Here is an 18,653-nt window from a genome sequence, read left to right as displayed (position 1 = left end):
TGTTGGACACTAGCTCTTAGTTTTCTTTCACAGCTATTTTTTTTGCCCATCTATAAGTCTCAATTCTCGTTTTATGAGCTTGAATCAAATCATGCATACATGCTGTTTATTGTAATTGTTTTATGAGCTCCAATCAAGTCATGCATACATGCTGTTTACTCTCAGACCACTAATGAAGGTGTCTGAGGTTTACTGTACCAAAAACATGGGGTATGGCAACTTCAACCACAACAAAGACAAGTATTTCAAAACTTGAATTTTTTCATTAAGATCATTCAAGTTTGTCCTACACTGTGTGTACATATTTCTTTCACTTTATGCAAATAGAAAAAGTTACAGGTAGTTGAGAAGAAGGCACATGAGACAGCAGGACATCCCTTTGTAGTCAGCAGTCTGCCGCAAATCAGACAGGTAAGGCATGTCAAGTCAATGATTTTTCTATAGTAGGTAAGTCTAGAGAAATTTTACATGTAAAACAAAAGTGACAATTTTAAATGTTTAGAACTAAAGCATTATGAAGGCAGCTTTTATTTGTCGAAAATCAAATAAATCAAATAATTTTAGAATAAATAAACTTTTCACTCTGAGTGTTTGTAAAACTTTTTGATATCACTATTTGATATATTGTAGGTATTATTTGATGAGCTAAAACTTGACCAGAAGTACCAGGGGAGTAAAAAACTTGCCAGAACACAAGTCAATAACTTGAAATCTACTTCTGAATCTGTGGTAAGTTAATTTATAGTTGATATTATTTAGACATTTTTACATGTAGAACAGATTTACGTCACACTTTAATATAAAATGAAAGATTTTTTAATTTTAATTAGTACTCATGTACTGTACATAGTCAATAATTTAGTCAAAATAAATGTAAGTTATAATTAAAACCAGATTCATAGTCAGAAAGTCAATGTTTACCTCGATCATCATATCACATCTGTGTAATTATTACTTCATTGATGTAATGTATCCCTCCTCAGTTAAAATAGAAAGTATGAATGTTTAATGTAATTTATTACTCAGGCATGACCTCTTTAGTGAAGGTGCTAAACATATTAATAATTACAGAAACTTGACAGAAGAACAAAAATTTAAAGAAATAATGAGCAACAAAACTCTAATTATCGCACTTGGAAAATATATCAAACTTAGTAATATAAAAAGGGAGCACCACCTACAAAATACTTAAAATATATAATTTGAAATGTCTAATTACCCTTCATTATTATTTTTTCATTAATATTATGTCTCAACTCGTTGAATAGTTATTGTTGTTGTTTGTTTTGTTTTGTAGTCTTTATTATGATGAGTAATGTTACTTTTAAAAAGCCTATAAGTGCTATTATTATGATTTTTTTTTCCAATTTTATTTTATTTGTACCTTTAACAAATCCCCAGGGTTTTGTTACGTGTAATCAATAAATATAAATATCTATGCTGTAATATAGAACAGAATAGTATTATTGGATGTTTTGTAATTGTTTTGAATTGCAATCAATTTACAGCTACAACAGTTACAAGATCTCCATCCACTGCCAAAGATCATACTGGAATATAGACAGGTAAGTGAAAAGTCACAGTGTCTGAGGACAACAGATAGAAACATATGTGATTCTCAGTAATTATAACATTAAACTACAACCGTTAACATGGAAGTAAAGCGTTTCAGCTACTTGTCCCGTTCAATTAAAACGTTGATATCAGGTGTAAAATAACAGTGTTTGATTATCAACCCAGTACACGGTCACCTCTAAATGTAATCTATCTGTAAACAGATGTTTACTCATCATGAAGCAAATTTACCACAATTGTTTATGACATCCTCCATACCAAGTGTAAAAATATACTGTTTCAGTTGATTTCATTATCAACCCAGTATGTGGTGTATCTTAATGTAATCAGTTATAATCAATCTAATTAAACAATGTTAGCAGTGCAAAGAGATCTCTCGAAGTAAATCCGAAGGGAACTGACTGAAAAAGGGTCATTTTAAGGTGTTTGCAGACGTTTTTTTAAAGTTTTAAAAGCAGAATACATTTCACAAACATGTCGTCTAGCAAAATACCAATAGTGAATGTGAGCATTTTGAATCACCTTTAAAAGATAGGAACATTGAATTCATAATGTAAGAATATTAAGAGTTTTGTATCATATCACAGCCTGTATGCTAAAGTGTACTTATACATGTATATTAATTTAATCTGACTTATTTGACAGTTTTTGAAGCTAAAATCAACTTATGTAGATGGCATTCTTTCTTTTGTTGAAGAGGTGAGTGAAATATTACTCAAGGTCTATGTATTAAGTGTAACCATATGATCTCTGTTGGTGTTAAAGTGTTTTTGGCATGTATGATGGTAAATAATATGAGAAACTTAGCAAACAGACAATATGATATTGACAGACAGCGTTTTGCTTCAGGTTTTATGATTTTTGTTATATTATCCTTGGCTCAGATTTACAGTGACATTGACTCTTCCTCAACTCCCTTGGGAGCATACAAACCATTGCAGCCTCTATAAGCACTTAGGATTATAGCATTCACATTGTAACCTTTTTATTCTACCAATTATACAGCTGGGTTGCAGCCCTAGATAAGGTAAAGTTATTGTATGGACCCTATCACCCTCAAATTAGTTATCACTACAGTTCAACAGTTTTTTTTTACTTCTGTTAATAGTAAAAGTATCTCAATATTCTGAGTGATAGCTTCATGTTGATACTACTTAATGTGATGTTACAGTACTATCTGTAGAGATGTTTCCCAATAATTATGATGATTTAACTTTCCATGTAAGGGTCATCTGTACACCACCTGGCAGCAAACAGCAGCAGCTACAGGACGACTGACATCAGCTAATCCAGTAAGTATCTGACAATTAAATCAGTAAATTTAACAATTGTGGGTTGGGCCACATGGGTACAAGCTGTCTACAAGCTTGTCGCAAATTTGTGCATGCATGTAGCAAACTTGCGACTTTTGTACGGGGTGTTGCTCTGCTATACTGGAAAAATTGTACATTTAAAAAAGCACACATTTTCATATGCCATACTACAAGCATGTGACAAGCTTGCAGAGCTGAGAGGAATCTTATGAAATATTTCTTTGCCTCAAAGGCTTGCAAGTTTACAGGGTTTTGCAAGCTTTCAGGGTACTGCAAGTGTTAAGCATGTCACAAACTTGTAGCAAAGAGACTGGAACTTCACTACCGAGTTTGCAAGCATGCGCAAGCTTGGTGCAGTCTTCAACTAGACCCTACAAGCTGTCTACAAGCTTGTTGCAAACTTGCGCATGCATGTAGCAAACTTGTGACTTTCGTACAGGATGTTGCTCTGCTATTCTGGCAAAATTGTACATTTAAAAAAGCATGCATTATCATATACCATACTACAAGAATGTGAGAAGCTTGTATTGAAATTTTTCTTTGCCTCAAAGGCTTGCAAGTTGCAGAGGGTTTATATTTCTAAAGGCTTAGGGTGCGCATGAATGTGATAATTATGTCTGAAATGTTGTATTTGTTTGACAGAATGTACAGAATATTCCAAAGCAACCATTTATCATCACTGATATTAACAAGAATCATAGTACAGGTTGGTATGCAGTTTTAGTGATACTCAATTTATATGCTTCAATCTAGTAAGTCTGTGAAAGACCTGAAATTCAAAAACTTTACAGTCCAGAAAAATATGTCATTTTCTTTATGATAAAGATAGTATCAATGAAATAATCAATATGTATGACCAGTCATGAGATGATGAAAATCTCTGTGCTTAATGTAGAAAGCACCTCGGAAATAAACTATTTATATTTTTACTCCTACCCATTCTCAGTTAAAATCATGAAAAAAATCAGGGTAAAAAACTCTGTGTGAAACTGAAAAAATTGTCAATTTCCTTGAAAACAAGATGGTTCGTGGATCCTAAATTTCTTTTATAATTTCAAAATGACCAAAAGCAAACTTCTATATGGCTAGGTTTGGAGAAATTTTAAGAAGTTTGAAAAAAAATTCCTCTTAAGGTGCAGTGTACCTTAAAACTTAACTTTCCTTCATAACAGGTAAAATGGCAGAGATTGGTTTAATTACTACAACGTACAAGTACATGTACAAAACTTGTGAAAAAAATATGGTGTATAGCATTACATTGAAGGTTTTTTTTATATAGAATCTCATCCTCTTTCTATACCCTGCCTATTAACAAAACACAAATTAAATTCTTTGTATGGCAGGAGTGATATATAAAAACTGGTCAATTTGATAAAGTAATGTATCCATAGTACATCAATGTGTGTATATGTTGAAACATTCCTTCTCTCAAATAAAGTACTTTGTCAGTATAAGCACTCAATCCATTCATATGTAATCACCTCATTAAGATCTATCAAATGCTAAAAATGTATCTGTTGCACTACATACATATATATGGAGATTAATCCCTGACTACTACTGATTTCCACAGAAATCCCACAAGATGGTTACACTATTCTTGCAAGGGAACCGTTTATTAGTGAAGAAGGGTGGTCATTTATTGCTGCTGGTAGGTTACACTGTGTTAATTTCCCAGTTCCTTTTTGTCCTGTCTCCATTGTTTCAACTCTCAGTTCCATTTAACAAAACACTTCCTGTTAACGGGAGAGTTTTCACCCAATGAAAGTATCTGCAAACTTGTTAACCATCAAGTGATGAAACTGTCCACAAATTTGTTATTCATCACAATGAAACTCTGCAGTCAGTGGAGAGGGGTCATTTATTGCTGCTGGTAGGTGTGTTTGCTGTTAAAGTTAGATAATCTGTCAATTCGTCATAAGGATAGTATCTATGGTTGAGTATATATAAATATAAAAGATGTAAACTCTAGCATTTGGGGTTAATAAATTGAAAAATTGAACACTTTTGACATGGTTATCAGAAATTTCCTCAAAAGTCCACTATAGTTCCTATCCGGTATCATTATGATTAAAACACCTCCATTCTTGTGGCTATTAGTTAGAAGCCACGTTGGCATCCAGACTAACTCTTGTGTGATGATTCAGGCTGTTTTTTGTACTGAATAACTATTGACAATGACATTAGTATTTCCACTATGTTAAACACTAGGGAAGAGAAACATCTTTGAATTTGCTAAGACTTTTCCCTCTTTAGCGTAGATGTTTTCTTTTCATATTAGAAATTAAAAGATTCCATTATCTTCATTCAGTGACCTGTGTATTAACTGTAAATCTCTATCCGCTCACATTTTACTTATGTTATTATTCTTATCTAAATCAAGTCATATCTTTAAATGATAGCTGCATATCAGGTAATTTGTTGGTTTGATGTTGACTGAGTCTTAGCATGAATTATTTCAATCAGGATCTTTTTGAGAGTATTCCATTTTTTTACCAGATTTCCTTCTCATGACAGATTTCCGGTCCATAGAGTTACGTCTCCTGGCTCACTTGTCAGAGGATCCAGTCTTATTGGCCATATTTCAGAAGAAGAATTGTCCAGATATCTTTGCTGAACTAGCTTCCCAGTGGTGAGTATTATCAACTCAGAATATAAAACTAGATGATTTTGTGTATTAACACATGGTTAGTTACCTATAGATTGCAAACAATAAATCAACATTCAGATCTATTTGATAAAATCAAGCTATTGTATCTGTACAAATGGATGGAACCACATTCATTAGGTATATAGCTATCCAAAGAACAATCAAGAAAAGTTTACGATGAATTGCAACACTATCTTTTTCAACTTTGAATAGTGACTAACTTGAAAACCACTGAGTCTAGAAGAGGGGCTAGGTCTGGCAACAACATTACCAGATTATGAACAAGAAATGATACAACCAAAAATGCTCATCAGCTTGGTAGATCAATTGATTTACAAAGTATATAACACACAAGCAGTTAAAAGTTTGGTAGCTTTGAGCTTTCGATCTGTCTTGGGCGATGATCCTCATTAGTGGTCAGCTGTAACTATAGAATTTGTCATTCTGATGAGGATCGTTGACCAAGACAAATCAAAAGCTCAATGCTAAAAAACTTTGAACTGCTTGTGTGTTATAAACTTTGTAAATCAAGAAATGATATGCTGTAGTCAGACAGGGACTAGAAAACCAGAAGAAATAGGGTTTACCCATTATGATTTATTTACTTAAATTTAGCATTTCATTTTTAGCTGTTTACAGTTGTTTGTCTTATAACAACTACAATGTTTATACAACTGATCACCTGATAGATGCTTTTATGGAGTCAAACCCTATATCATATTTGTGCATAACATATTTATATAAAATCTAGAATACATATTTGATATTGAAGGTTGAATAAGCCAGCCAGTGAGATAGAGTTTGGTGAAAGGGAAAGAACCAAGAGAGTAGTGTATTCTGTAGTCTATGGTGTAGGTGAGTTTTAGTAATTAATGTTAGCATCACAGTTTTGATGTATAGTATATTTACTGACATAAATTATAGGGAGCTTGTGGTCAAGAGAAACAGAAACATATTTGATAAACATAGCTAAAACTTAAAGTAATTGTACTCAAAGTAACATTTTCATATCATGAAGGAATAATCTTTACAGAAATATGTATCAGTATTTCTTAACAATTGGTTGATGAGAGTATGTACATGTATGAGTTAGTATGTCCCGTTATATTAATTTTAGCAATACCAGACACAGTCGGTTTCATGTTTAGCAGTCACATGTAACAGGTTGTAGAACATTGGGAAGTGGAAGATATCTATGACTATGAACAATGTAGACTAATGATAGATAAACCTAAATTTACATCCTACTCTAGGTAATAGAGACAATTTCCTCATAACTATGGGTTCTGGAGAGTTATTTCATAATCTACATCACCTGCAATTACTTAATTGCAATTTCAGAGAAACGTCAGGTTGATCTTCTACCTTTCATATATCTTTGCTGTGGGCCATTGTATACTTGGAGTCAGCAGAAATAATATATTTATGGTTGCACAATGGATATTCATGACTCCTGAGTGCTTATTCCCTTCAGTGTAAAACATCTCATGAATATTCATGAGAGTACCTTTATTTCCTGGAGTGGCTCTCTGTAAAACAGGATTTGAAACAAATGTATGTCATCTAGAAGTACAACATAGTTCACTAAATTTATTTGTGACATGTATTTTATGGTTGATTTTAGGTCGTGAAAGGTTGGCTGATACTTTGTCAGTGACTTGTGAAGAAGCCAAACAATTCATCAGTAGTTTCCTTGGTAAGTCTTAATCTAATTTGGTATTTTGGTATGTGGTATGTACTGTCATCTTGCTGTGCATGACACTAGTTTATTCACTCCTGTCTTGTGATTCCTGTGTTATGTGCTATATTACCCAAAAGACAAATTTCCATTTACGCATAGTAATAATGGATAGAAGTAGAGTGGATCCTCACTGGTTTGTGAATGTTTTAGTCTATCAGCACAACTATGACTTATTGAGGGTTGTGACTCAGTTTGGTGCTAGTTATATATTCAGAATCACAATGAAAATGAAACAAAACCATGCACTTTTTTGAAAAAGAAGCAAAATATAGACACCTATAGCCTTTGCTCATGATTGACTCTCAAAATGAACCTTTCCAATTTGTACATGGTCTATAAATCATTATTGTCAAGTTACAAGGTGTTTTAGTCTTTTGCAATTGTCTGTTTTTGTTGTGTGAGGGCGCCATAGAGTAATCATGAAAGTGAAAGTTGGAGGAGCATGCATGCAATTAATTTAAAGCTAGGAAATATAGAAAAAAACGTTGGCTGGATTTTAGGTACATTTAGAAAGCTTCCTATTACCAGTGATTGAACTAATCTTGTCATGATTTGTTTGGTTTATATGTTTACAGGAAGATTTCCAGCTTTGCACAGCTTTACCAAGAAAACCATAGAGTTCTGTCACAAACATGGCTATGTTACAACTATGCTCAAGAGACGACGTCTGTTTCCTCATGTTCATTCCAACAATTTCCAATTCCGATCACAAGCAGAGAGACAGGCTGTTAATTTTACAGTGCAAGGTAATATTTGGTAATAAATTGGTGGTACCAGATCTGTACTACCAATCAAATCAAGCTTTTGTATTGTCTTGAAGTTTTGATGCACCACCTTGTGGGTAAACTTAACTGTTATTGCATGCCTTCATTGAGACCTGTGCCTTCAACTACAAAATGAACATATAGTTGAAATGCACAGTGGGGATGTAGAAGTAGACAAGTTACCATAGTGATTATCTGTTGGAAAGTAAACAATTGAAGCCATTAAAATCATCAAGTCCGTGTGTGATGTTTTCAGCAGAAGCCTGTTCCTACTGTACTGTAAAAGAATAGCAATGATTTTAATTATCACTTTTCAATGTGATTGGGTAAAGGATCCTGCTGTGTGTGTTGTTTCTCTGTTATTGTTAGTCTAGAGTTGAGTTGTGTCCATCTTTTGTGCAAAAAACCATCATGTGCCATGAGTGAAACACCAAGGCAACTTCATTTCTCCTGTACACACAAATGTAAACATTTCCAAACTATGGAATTGTAATAATTTTGCATGTAAATGCCCAGTGAGAGTACAGAACCTTAAAGGCAGTCAATTCATTTGTTCACACAATTTGAATTTATACTTTCAAAAGGAAAACAATATTTGTACATTAGCCCACCACATGGCAATTATGTTAAGCTTAAAAGTTGACAAATTTAATATCTACATCTTAGCCTTCAACAAACTCTTGTACTTTCATAATATTGCATATAGTTGATGTTATAATGTCCCAATCCACTACGTCATTAGTTGTTGTTCCCAACCAGCTACATTATACTCTGGACATGTTTGTATCTTGTGTCAACTACAGGATCAGCAGCAGATATCTGTAAAGCAGCAATGATTCAATTGGTACATGAATTGACCAAACATACAACATTACATGCCAGGTAGGACAACATGATATTTTACACTTCTTCAAAACCAATCTGGGAATAGACATCAGTCAGGTATGACAGAAACATCTAATGCCTTTATAAAATGAAAGAACATGTATTTATCCACAACATCTGAAAAATTACTCTTCCTTGTGAGAATGAATGCAAAAATAATAATAAAGTATTGTTTTCTTATTTACAGGTTACTTTATCAAATCCATGACGAACTCTTACTAGAGGTAGTTGACAAAGACATCAAGGCTGTACAAGGTAACTGTAAAAAACTTTAAGTCTTGCATTTGACTAACTTAGAACTATTTTTGTTCTCTTTGCATGGATTTATGTGTAGTTTATGGATATGATTTGATAGAGTTAATGTCATTGTGTATAAAGGTATATATTAGGAAGTGCAATGTCACACCAAAAACAAAAATAACCATTGTAATATAAACACAGCATTAAAAGCTTTTACAATATATGGCAATTAAGTATCAAAAAAAGTTATCAATGATAGTATTTAGCAACAAGAGTAGTATATGTTTAGTAGAATATGTTTTTAACCAAACTAATTGTGTTATTGATGGCATTTAGCCACAGACCAGGAGTATGTTTTTAACCAAACCAGAGTGTTAATGACAGCATTGAGCCACATGATGTGTTGTGTATTTACCATACTTTATATGTTACATTCACATATTTGGAACTATGTGCCATGGGTTTTTCCCTTCCTATGTTTGTTCTGTGTCATAATATAGCACGTATTTCATGTCTGATCCCTCCACCCACCACCCTTTCACTCTATTCTGTGTGTAGATATTTTGAAGTCAGTCATGGAGTGTACAGACAGACTTTGTGGTGACAGAGTTCAACTAAAGGTACAGTACTCCAAGATCCTTAGCTTGTACTTGTATGTAATCTCATGAAATTAATGCTAGATGTCATTAGTTGAGCTGAAGGTCAGTCGATATAGTGTGTATTTGTCAATGAAATTATTTGTTACAAAAATTGTGATTGCAGAATGTTAGGAAGAAGTCATTCTGGACATAGCAGTGTTGTAAAAATTAATTTGAACCATAAAAGGTGGTATGGTGTTTGATCTTTCCTGTTTGACACCACAGTACAGATGAAGATTCAAATTAATTTCTATGATATATGTTATTACATTAATGTGTAATCTCATCATGATGATCAAGTGGTTAGAGCTAATTGGCCAATGTAAAAACTACAAATTTCTAGCTTGATCCCAACACTGTCATGGTATGTCATGGGTCTTTTTAAGTCAGAGAAAACAGATAGTTGATTACAAATATTGCTGTGAAACAATAATACCAAACCAGAAAGACTGACGTTTTTGGACAAGATTTGATAACAGTTGTACCTCAAGTATGATTCAAACATGTGTTATGACATGCATGCCTTTTCTGTTATCTGCTACAGGTGCCATTGAGAGTAACACTAAGTGTTGGCAAGTCCTGGGGACATATGTCTGAAGTCTAAGCCAGAGAAAAGAGACAGTTGATTACAAATATTACTGTGAAACAATACTACCAAACCAGTAAGACTGTAGAGTTTCAGTTAGGGGACACAATGATTTTTACATCTTACACATATTTTGTTATGACTTACACAAACAAAATACAAGCACTGCTAATGCACTCACACAAATGAAATATTACATTTTATCTCACTGTAAAAACATATATGTAAACAGTTTTGTGTTTAAATCTTCCTTGCCAGTGATGTATATGTTCACAGTGAAATAACATGTATCATTTGATGTGCTTGCATGCATGCTATCAGTGTCTGTATGTTGTTTTATGGAATTTGTAACAAAAAACCTTGTATGAGATGTAAAATCCACCGTGCTGCCTAATTGAAACTCTATAGTCACTCTGGTGTGATATTAACACGATACCTTTACCTCCAAATTTCTAATAATATAGTTCTGTATTGTCAAGAGTGACATATTTCATTTGCACATTTTATGCTGCAGAATGAACCTCTTTTTGCATGGAAGGTGTGCAGTAATGAACTTCAATATAATGAACAGTTGTTATAAATTTATCCAATGTTACCAGAAATAAAAAGAAAACTGTTTTATTTACATTTTGATCTAAATTTGGCTCTGTGCCAGAGCATTACCAAAATAAATCTACTGGTGTAAGCAAACCAAAGTAATTATCTAAATTCACCACTTGAGGGCGCTCTTCTGAAAATGGCGTGACACTCGAGCGAATTTGTGTTAGTTTCATGTCTGGACTTGTGTTTTGTGGTTAGAAAATTCCCAGCAACATCTACATAAAGAATCTTTCCAATACGTTGTCAATAAAATCAGAAATGTTAGAGGACCAGCATTTTACCACTAGGAGAATTGCACATAAATCTGCTGAAATGTGAATGAACTACATTAATTTGCAAAAAATATTATCCTTTATAATAGCTTGATAAAACGTGAACAAATATTGATATTTTTCAGCTCAGATGTGCTGATTTTAGACTTACAAAATGTTCTATTTAAAGAAAATGACTTATTTTGTTAATATTTTAATATTTATTTACATCTATCTTTCCATAAATATGATGTACTTCAGATAACTGGTATTACATGTTCAATAAAATAATGATGTATGTTGAAATAAATGTGCGGTACTGCTTTTCTTTTTTTTAATCGGATTGTGGGATGTGATTATTTTGACACAATTGTTGTTAAATGAATGAAGAGTTTTGTTTTCCCTCCTTCACTCTCTTTTATGTCTAAACTATCTTCAAAGAATCTATTATTGTCTTCAATATCTGTCATGTCAAATGAAAGGTCTACATTGAAACCTTTGAACTTAGCCTCCAAGGTTCACCTCAAAGTTGAAACAAAATGCTGAAAGACTTGAAGTCAGAAAGATCTTTTTCACTCGTAGAGTCGTCAGTGCATGAAACAATTTGTAAGAGATTATTATCGATGCGACATCATTGAACAGTTTTCCGTCTTCTCAACCCATAAAATTCATTCTCAAAACTTATCTGCATGAGATCAAGATGACATAACTGCATCAATTTCCGAAAACATGACAAAACTGAACATTGAGGTCCATATGGTCCTGTGTTCAGAATCCGTGTAAGGTTAGGTAATGTTATGTTTGTCATTATGCATCAACTTTATCAGTTTTCCCATAAATTTCCACATTGATCAAGTGCACCAAAAGAGACTGTAATATCTTAGGACATTTCTTGAACAATTTACTATGGTACCAGCTTAGTATTCTATTCTTTGTCTCCAAGTTTTCTTATGGATTCAATAATAGATAACAAAACTACCTATACCAATGATAAAACCCATTGTGACATTACTCAAAGGTTGGGTGATACAAACAAAAGTTAATATCTTTGACCTAAATATTCTGAATACTTACCCATCACTTTTGCTTTTTTTTTAAACAAAAAATTCTTTAGGATGAGCTAACCAGTGTCTCTTTGGTTAGTATAAGCATTCCGTTTAGCTATTTTCTTTACAAGGTGGTTTGAATATTGCAGGAAATGTGCAAATCATCTCATGAATTTTCATATTTTCTTTTACATGTTTGAATAATACCTTAATGTACATTAAATGTTCTGTTGTATCAGACTGAATCTCACCAAACAATGACAACATGATTCTGACAGCTACAAGCTGAATTTTCAAAAATATGTACAGTCATTTGGACTACAACTTTACAATTCATATTGTGTAATGAACTTGATTCTTGTAGATCAAACAATTGTTATTTTGAAACAGAAAATCATTGACATGTTGTCTTTGAAATTAACTAGATAAAATGATATGATTTTCACCAATGTCCAAAATCTTATACTTTGTCCTTACATGAAAGGGTCAAGTTATATGTGGACTGTGAATATTTCACATCAATCAGCCAACAAATCTCAAAATATAGCCCTTAAATTGTTACTTTGAAATTTGAGACATGCAAAATTGTTCCCCTTGTCAACGTGCTCTCAGATAGAAATATGCATGTAGTGATAGTTTTGAATTCACTTCCTTTGTGAAGAGGTTCATCTAATCTCACCTCATCTAGTTTGTACTCAGAATTCAGTATATTCATTTTCAGTGTTGTTTAAGTTTTTCTGTAAAAAGTTAACATACAGTTTGGGGCTGTACTTCTTTTCTTGTTGTAGTCCTGGTGATGTAACTCAGTGTTTTGATGCCATGTTGCAAAACTTCATAACAAAGAGTGAAGTAAAAGGAATTTATGTGCAACAATCCCAGCTCCTTTCATTGGCTCGTCCTACCATTCTAGTTAGTAGTATATAAACTACCAAAAAGTATTATAAAAAGTAAGGTTTTCAAAAACCGAGTACCATTCTGAACCATATTCTAGTTTCAAATTTTTCCTTTGTTATTCTTTTCAATAACAATTATGTTTATATTTACACTAAAGAAAAACTGCAAGAGCTGCCCGCTTTCTGTGTGAGGTCAAATTTTACACAACACAGTTCAATCAAGACACAGCTTTCAAATAAACTGAGGCAAAAATGGATATTTTATTTACAGTTTGCGTCTTCAAACAATATAAAAACAAGCTTTATATTATCTCAGCCCACCAAACAAACGTCTCAGACATTATTATTAATACGAAAACAAAACGAATGTGAGGTGACGATTTAGGGCATTTGTTTGAGGGCGCGCTTCCATAAATGATGAATAAAGTTCGCTTATGATGAAAAAAATTCGGGGTTTACAGAAGGCGGCCATCTTGTATCGTTTCGCTGAAAGAAAATAAATCTAAGTGTTGTTTTTAGATTTAAACAGTGCAGTTCCGGCAACGATACGTCGATCCTATTGAACAATGCTTATCTTAGATATTTGGTCCAAAATCATCGAAAAAACTAGTGGAATAAGCAAGATTATTTGAGGCGTCTACGGCGCATTGATTTGCAATGACGGTCAGGGTCAAAAGAGTGAAATGACCTCGTAATTTTTGGCGCGGTTATTGTTGTTCCAACATGTGGGGATAAGATATTTTTGTCGGAGTTTCCTAATATTTGAGAAAAAATTACCATCTGTCGGGTTCCAGTGTGTTCGAACGTTCGTTTGGGACCGATAAAGAAGGCGCCATTTCGCTGTGATGGTCCATCTTTGGTGAAATCTGTAGTGGGTTCAGAGCTCAGCCGTAGGTAAGTGTAATGACGGAATATGAACAGAAATTACTCATTCAGTCTGGTAAGGCGCCATAATTTTACAATTGAAGGTAGAATGTTCCGCCATGTGTACCAATATATGAATAAACAACTGTCTGTATGGTGTTAAGCGTCAGATTTTCAAAAGATGGATTCACCGAAAACGACCCAGAAGGACAAGGTATTAGACTACACTATGTCAATGGAGGATATGTATTGAGCGATATTTAAACTGCGGCAGATTTCCCGCCAAATCACAACCCAAATTTCTTTTCGAAACAGGGGTAACATCATTGCAAATAACGTGTGATCACATCTGTACACCGATTGCATTTTGCTTTTGTATAGATCGCACACGAAGCCAGCTTTTCCAGTGCAAGTTTATTTGGGGTTAGCTATGGCTGGCACTGGCATACGAATGCAAGGGCGACTCGTTGTTTTGGGTAATTGTTATTGTGCATACAGCTTTTGTTTTGATTGATGTTATCCGAGTTCCGGTGAATGGTACACGTTTGAACAGGTATTATATATTCCTCAACTGGATTCTGCTTGGTTTCCTTCATTGCACATCGCCTGGAAGTGTTTTGACATGGCTGCGTCTGGATTTCCGCATCGTACATTTGTGGATTGACCTATTTTACTGTAATATGTGTACAGAGTTGTCATAAATGCACCGTGTGTGACCTTTTGTGAGGAGATAGGGTTAGGTACTTTGCAGAGGCCTGTTCCTCCGTGGTCCTGAGTTAGATGTACGTAAATTTAAAAGCCATTTAACAGATTGGTTTATTATTTAATAAATTTTATAAACAAACCCACATTTATAATATCTTCTACTATACTAATACTCTACCACAAGTTGTTTGTGAATACAAATGAATATAATTTACTCTCACATAATACTTGGAGGTTATCTGTTCTTTTAGAAGCCTTACTAAACTCTGGCATTTACTCCTGGTGTTAAAAGTCTGTTGACCACACCCCTTGGTTTTTTGTAAGCAAAGCAGTTCGAAGAAAACTACTGGAAATGTGATTCTGCACATACTGTAAAACATAAGAGGTGTACTTCCTTTTTTTGGAATTATCACATTAAGACATGCAAATCTTCACCTGTGTGATGTCAAACAGGGCAGATCAAAAACCTGAATCACCCCTGTTCTCTCAAACTGTTTTGTCTAGCTCAACTGTTAAGAATGGCTTGCTCACTGCCATATTATGCTAAGGTCACATTTTCGTATTTTAATTAAACTATGCACTTTCAAAACAGGTGACATTCATTATTACATGCTTTTAGGTGTATTTACAGGGTATTCAGGTGTAAAGTAGGTGTTAAATGTCAGTCTGGGTTTACTAGTTCATTGCCCTAGTTTGTAATAGATTGTTTACACAGTCCCATTGTCTTTCACCTTACCATGGTAAGCACTATTCAATTTTCAAGGCTCTTTTCAAGCATTTGATGAATGTGTCTAGCCAATAGACCCTTAGAATGAACTCCAGAGTCTATGGTCCAAATGCTTGTAAATCAACCAAGAGTCATTTCTTGACCAGTCCTCCTCAGTGTCTCATGAAAGTTATCCAGATACTTTCATTCAACCTTCACCTTTTCCAGTCCTTGAATCTTGAGAGTTGCATTTAAATATGTTATCTGTTGGCTTCCTAGTCTTTCCTTCACAGACTATAGGAAATGTTTATATAGAGCCTGACAGATCACACAATTTGAGATAAAACAAAATACAATGGCATCGGGCTGTTTATCAGGGATATTAATATTTCATTTAGAGTGTATCATTTTGATTTGTCAAGAGTTTGAAAGATGTATTGATTGTTGAGGTATTGTAGGTTTCTGAGAGATTGTAGTACGTAAATAGAGAGTACAATTTATTCCTCCTGCTGCCTTGTGTTTTATTCATGAAGACAAACAAAACAAAGTGTTTTCACAGATCTTGAGCAAGACATATATTGCAAGATTTAAAAACAAAAGAAATGTCTGAACTTGTTTACTAGATAACGTGTATGCTAAGATTGCATTGCACATTACAGCAGTCATGGAGAGTTGGAAGATATCGAGATTGTTCACATACTATTTACAATATTAGATTTTGTAAATAGTGTATTGTGAATTTACAAGTTCAATCCCCAATATGTAACTTAATTCAGTTGCTCACAATGACCATTCTACCTTTTCTATGTTTGGTGTACCATCATGTTATTTTGGGACATGTATTTTTCAAAAGGCTTCTATGAGAGAGATATCAGTTTAGCTCATAAGGTTTGTGATCAAAGCCAAGTGTTTGACAGTTTGCAAATTAACTGTTAGAAGCCATGCCATGGTTGCTCTGATGTAATCAAATGATACTGTAAAGCATGATGCATTGGTGGCAATCATTCATTTACAATGAGCTGAACTGCCCCCATTGAAGTAAGGATTTTACAAGTACATGTAGGCAGGTTGATGTAGTTCTAAAGTATCATGTAGTGGCTAGCTCAGGTGACCTTTCACTTCAGATTGATGTATTCAAAAAGAACAGAATACAGAATGTACGTTTTCTCTGACTATTGTCATTCAAATATTGTTCAATTATTTGCTGGAAATTGGCTGATGTACTTATAAAAAAAACTCAAAGATAGAAGTCCATGTTAGTACAGTGTTCACTGGCTCTTGTTTGATACAACCATGCAGAAACCAGTAGGAAACTGCACATTCTACACTGGAATTTAAGATAGCAGGATTGCATTTTCTTGCTACATTTTGTGTACTGCAACTAGACACAGACACCAATGTTCTGAAGTTTGGAAGGAGGTGTGTTAATTCATGTCACAAGAAACTGTATTCATACACTCTTACTGTCTTAATCCTTTATTGCCCATCGTGTAGTGTTTTGTGTACAAGTTCAATCTCCAAAACATGGAATTGGCTATATGTTACATTAATCTCCAAAAAATGAAATTATATCCCAGTGACATGTTATAGTGATGTTGGATTGTGTTGTCTCTTTTGTCATCAACACAGAAGCTGGGTAACTGACATTGGTACTCTTCACATAGGGGTAGTTAATTCTTTACAAATCGAATGACTTCATTAATGTGTGTCTTTGACAGATGTCATGAGATCGCCATGGTGATAGATAGAAGTGACACGTCATATAAATATATAATGTTGAAAAACATGGATATTGCAATGTATAGGTGCTGAACAGTGCATTATGTTTTGTCATAATGTAAAAGAGGTTAGACACATATGTGTATTTATAATCATATTAAAAATTGTCAAATATTGCAACTGCTTAGACAGCTGTAGAGATTGTAAAAGATGAAATGGTGTCGGGTACAATAATCCTGCTTTGAAGCCTTTCCAATTACCTGCGGTCTGGTGACTCTGGTCTGTTGGTCTGTTCCTCTTTTTGTCTCACTGATCGTTAATTGCAATTGAATATTTCAGAAAGGCAACCTGCAACCTTCACTATATATGACCACAAAAGCCAGTCATGTTTGAGAAGGCTATATTTAATCACCATATTGTATGATTATTGAGGAATATAAAGCTCCTGATATTTATGTGCGTATCGGTATAGAGAATTTGGTATTATATTTTATTTTTTGGAACACATGTTGTTGACCTTTAGCTCTTGTCATGTGTCACAATTCTGTATCAGATTGATTACCAATCTATGCTCAAAGTACTTTGTTCAGTGTGGCTTATTGAAATACCAAATAGAAAACCAAAGCAGTTGCAATGAGTGTAATTGAGTCTTCCTGTGCAATTTACACTGGTAAATGTAACTGGTATGGTTTTACCACCCCAATCCAGTCAGTAGGGTTTCTCTAATACATCTGTTCCTGTGATATCTGTTTACATTAGTATTTGCTTACTGACCCAACAGACTGCACCTGAATGTGTAACACATTCCTATAACTTGCTTTATGAACCAGCAAAGGTCTGACATTCTCGCAAGCCAGAGTTGTTATTTCTATTATTTTCTATTTCTATTATTTGTGGGAGGCTCATTAAGAACGTTGTCGTAAAGCAGGCTGTGGTTTGTGACGATGAGGTCTGAGTGATTGTAGGTAACTATGGACAGGCAGTTATCAGCATTATGAGGTTACTGACACCCTCTAGAGTCTAGTTGAGATCCTTGTCACATTTTGATGTTGTGAATGCAATTAAAAAAAAAATTAGAAAACATATGTCTAGGTATAAAATTGGAACATTGTAGGAGTTAAATATTTTGATTTTTACATCAATCAAGGGAGTTTCAGTTTAAAACTGTATTGCTAGGGACAGTTTCAATCTGTTAATTCCATCATTACTATTAATGGAATTTGTTGCTGAACTTCACCTTTAACCTTTCAAAGTTAAAACAATACCCTAGATCTGTCAAGATCACAGCAATACCCTAGATCTATAACAACAGTTTGCTTGATGAACACATCTAAAATTTGCCAATTGATCAATATTGGAGAAAATATAGGTGATATCCTGTTTTTTAATTTCTATGTTGCAAGAAGGTTGTCCCACAAATTTTTACTGATTAAGAAAATAGTCTCACATATGATGTAAATTTATGTCTTTGGATCCT

The 18,653-nt window shown here is 33.9% G+C and overlaps 1 protein-coding gene across 1 annotated transcript in view; it reads left to right on the top strand.

Moving 5' to 3' along the window:
- Positions 1–13,879: 13,879 nt before the first annotated feature.
- Positions 13,880–18,653, top strand: part of LOC144436426 (nipped-B-like protein) — a 42,385-nt gene continuing 37,611 nt past the window's right edge. The window contains exon 1 of the mRNA XM_078125224.1: positions 13,880–14,076. The gene's annotated coding sequence lies outside the window, so the exon portion shown is untranslated. The remainder of the gene's footprint in view (positions 14,077–18,653) is intronic.

Source organism: Glandiceps talaboti, chromosome 6, assembly GCF_964340395.1.
Source record: "Glandiceps talaboti chromosome 6, keGlaTala1.1, whole genome shotgun sequence".
Classification (NCBI taxonomy): domain Eukaryota; kingdom Metazoa; phylum Hemichordata; class Enteropneusta; family Spengelidae; genus Glandiceps; species Glandiceps talaboti.
The sequence above is the reverse complement of the archived record's forward strand: the minus strand, read 5'-3'. Positions and strand labels throughout refer to the sequence as shown.